The following is a 4,149-nucleotide window of genomic DNA, read 5'->3' as shown; positions in this document are numbered from 1 at the left end:
TTTTGTAGCCCTCTTGCAAAAACAAACAAAAAAATAATACATGTAAATAGATATGTATTTAACAATGTTTTTTTTCTGCTTAAAATAAACGTCATGCATGCAGCAAAATGAAAATACCTTCTGGTCTCACTTTCTATGTTTTTCAACTGTTTATTCAATGTTTATTCACTGCTACCTGTTATGAATGATTGTTTAAAGACCAAACTCATATGAACTCTCTTGTAAAGCGGATAGGATAGAGATTATCTCTCCAATCAGCCTAAAGACCCAAAGTGATCCACTTTCCTCATTATTGGTTTGTATTTACAGCATGAAAAGCTTGAGCATGGAATTGTATTACTGTATTGTCAAAATACATTTTCTCTAAGAATAATTGTTAAGTCAACTATTTTCTTGCATGAAAAGGATAAGCAATTTCGCCTGAATGCTGAGGAACGCGACACCAAAAGCACTTCTTATCCAAGAAGGATTAACCTTAAATTCAAACCTTGGTCTTCAGTTCTTCCGGGTCAGCATACAGTAATTGAACTTTGTGTGTGCGAAACCATTTCTGATTTAGATCTTAATCTCGATGAGGACGTAGCTGGTATAAAACCCCACAGATTGGGGTACACCATTTTGTTGGTTGCTAACACCACAACATGTGAAGAGCAAGAGAAGCAAACCAGAAGACAGAAAAAGCTGGCAACAGTTAAAGGCCAAAAACACAACTGTGGCAACAAACAACTGGCAAGGTGAAAATTTTAGAACAATTTCATGACTGAAAGGGATATAATATATTGTCTTCTTGATTTGCATATTCTTTAGATTCCTTCTCAGATATGGCAGAGGGTTGGGGAAATGCAGCTTATGTAGCCAGGCGACATAATGAAGAGACAAGAGAATCGTCCTTTTTTATTTAAATCATGAGGTTATGTTTCCTGTATGTATTGAAGTTATGTACAACATGGATGCATAAGGGAACTTGTGCCTCATACATAATAATTTTAATGAATTAATATTATTGTTGTAATTTGCATTGCTTTTTTCTTCACTGATCATTTAAAAGCATGTAGCTCATCTAACCAGGCACTTGCACCTGTCATTTTCTTCTTCTGACAAAATAATTTTCAATTTTTTTCTCTCAGATCCCTTTGAGGGCCCCAACTATCACATTGCTCCAAGATGGGTGTACAATGTTTCAACACTTTGGATGATCATAGTGGTCATCCTCTCAGTCTTCACCAATGGCCTGGTACTGGTGGCCACTGCAAAATTCAAGAAGCTCCAACACCCTCTCAACTGGATCTTGGTCAACCTTGCTATTGCTGACATTGGGGAGACACTTTTGGCTAGCACCATCAGCGTTATCAACCAGGTTTTTGGCTACTTCATTCTGGGACACCCAATGTGTGTCTTTGAGGGATTCACTGTCTCCACTTGTGGTAAAATGCAGTTTTACATGGACAACAATTTGATCTAATATTTAACAAGGAAATTCTACATTTCTACATAGTGCTGAGAAATAATATTTGGCAGTTGCTAGAGCACCATAACAATAATCAGAATGTCTCTTTTGTCTAATGTATATGTACATCTTATACAGGTATTGCTGATCTATGGTCTGGCTGTCATCTCCTTGGGGAGATGGGTGGTGGTGTGTAAGCCCTTTGGAAGTGTCCAGTTTGATGCCAAATGGGCCATGGGAGGCATTATCTTCTCCTAGGTCTGGGCTGCTTTCTGGTGTTCTCCCCCCATCTTTGGCTGGAGCAGGTGGGGATTTCTCTTCTTATTGCACAGATGATTCAAGTTCAAAACATGTAATTATTTAACCAATTTCTCTATCTCTCTCTCTCCCTTCACCAGGTACTGGCCTCATGGCCTGAAGACTTCATGTGGACCTGATGTCTTCGGAGGCAATGAGGGTCCTGGAGTCAAAGCTCTAACAACACACATTTTTCTAAATGTTTCACAAATGCCTTTCTTGTGTACATTTATTTTATTTGAAAAAGCATCAGATGACGATGTGTTCGCTCACTTTGTAGATAGACATTCCATTTCAAAGTCTTCTTATGTTTAATTATCCCTCTCTCTCTCCAGTTCCGTACTTGCATCATGCAACTCTTCGGCAAGGCAGAAGATGATGGCACTGAAGTGTCTACATCCAGAACAGAGGTTTCCTCTGTTGCACCCACATAAACTTTCCCTATTCATCAAACTGATCTGGAAGCAGACATGTAGGAAAGGAAACAAAAAGGAAGTTCTCTACATTGAACTTGTATGTATGTTTTGCTGCCATGTGTTTAATCTATTTCCAAAAGCTAGTACAGGCTCAAAACATCCTTAGAATCAATGTTGATCTGGGGAGAATTGTACATATTAATTTGAAGGTTATTTATACCACACTGAGAATTGAGCATGCATACATTTGTTTGATCATTCATAAAATTTCTGCCATGAAGCAAACCTTCAATTTTAGACAGACTTGCAAATACACAACATTTATAAAAAATATATATTTGTATGTCATGTTTTCATTTTACTGTTTTATGATGAAAATAAAATATGCAGCAAACTGGAAATGACAATTTTGTTTCATGTCATTTATATTACAATACGATAACCAATGATAACCCCCATCTGCTACCTTCTCATTGTAAGCCCCTGGAAACTATATCATATATGCAGCATACAGTATATAGGATTTTATTTACATTAAAAACATAAATGTGAACGAGAGACGGACTCTGGTACAATTATGATAATTTCAAATCTCACAAACAAGCCCACTTCATTTTTCAATTCAATATCAACACTGACTTGGTACAAGATGAGTTAGAATTGAAAGTGAATGCGTGATTTCTAAATAACTGATTTGGTATGGAGTCTGTAAATGTAAAGGATTATACAGCAACATTGGATTTGTTACGGTGCGTGAATGAGGACCCAAAAGCGAATTAACGTAAACAGAGCTTCTTTAATAACAAAACAAAACGTAGGCTCAGATGGACCGGCAGGTTCCGACAGGACAGGACAAGGTTGCAGCAAACATGACGATAGTCTGGTTCAGGCATGAACAACACAAACAAGAATCCGACAAGGACAGGAGCAGGAACAGAGAGAGATATAGAGACCTAATCAGAGGGAAAAAGGGAACAGGTGGGAAAAGGGGTGACGAGGTAGTTAGGAGGAGACAAGGCACAGCTGGGGAAAAGAGGGGGAGAAAAGGTAACCTAACAACGACCAGCAGAGGGAGACAGGGTGAAGGGAAAGGACAGAAACAAGACACAACATGACAGTACATGACAGTACCCCCCCACTCACCGAGCGCCTCCTGGCGCACTCGAGGAGGAAACCTGGCGGCAACGGAGGAAATCATCGATCAGCGCACGGTCCAGCATGTCCCGAGAGGGAACCCAACTCCTCTCCTCAGGACCGTACCCCTCCCAATCTACTAGGTACTGATGACCACGGCCCCGAGGACGCATGTCCAAAATCCTACGGACCCTGTAGATGGGTGCGCCCTCGACAAGGATGGGGGGGGGGGGGGGAAGACGAGCGGGGGCGCGAAGAACGGGCTTGATACAGGAGACATGGAAGACCGGGTGGACGCGACGAAGGTATCGCGGAAGAAGAAGTCGAACTGCGACAGGATTAATGACCTGAGAAATACGGAACGGACCAATGAACCGCGGGGTCAACTTGCGAGAAGTGGTCTTAAGGGGAAGGTTCTGAGTGGAGAGCCAAACTCTCTGACCGCGACAATATCTAGGACTCTTAGTTCTACGCTTATTAGCAGCCCTCACAGTCTGCGCCCTATAACGGCAAAGTGCAGACCTGACCCTCTTCCAGGTGCGCTCGCAACGTTGGACAAAAGCCTGAGCGGAGGGGACGCTGGACTCGGCGAACTGGGATGAGAACAGCGGAGGCTGGTACCCGAGGCTACTCTGAAAAGGAGATAGCCCGGTCGCAGACGAAGGAAGCGAGTTGTGGGCGTATTCTGCCCAGGGGAGCTGTTCTGACCAAGACGCAGGGTTGCGAAAAGAAAGACTGCGTAAGATGCGACCAATAGTCTGATTGGCCCGTTCTGCTTGACCGTTAGACTGGGGGTGAAAGCCGGAAGAGAGACTGACGGAAGCCCCAATCAAACGGCAAAACTCCCTCCAAAAT

General features: G+C 42.2%; 1 pseudogene; it reads left to right on the top strand.

Moving 5' to 3' along the window:
* The first annotated feature begins 821 nt into the window (after positions 1-821).
* Positions 822-2,178, top strand: LOC110527118 (red-sensitive opsin-2-like; annotated as a pseudogene).
* Positions 2,179-4,149: the final 1,971 nt, after the last annotated feature.

Source organism: Oncorhynchus mykiss, chromosome 7 (genome assembly GCF_057628025.1).
Source record: "Oncorhynchus mykiss isolate SJ-2025 chromosome 7, ASM5762802v1, whole genome shotgun sequence".
Taxonomy (NCBI): domain Eukaryota; kingdom Metazoa; phylum Chordata; class Actinopteri; order Salmoniformes; family Salmonidae; genus Oncorhynchus; species Oncorhynchus mykiss.
Note: the sequence above shows the minus strand (reverse complement) of the source record. Positions and strands in the feature narration are given on the sequence as shown.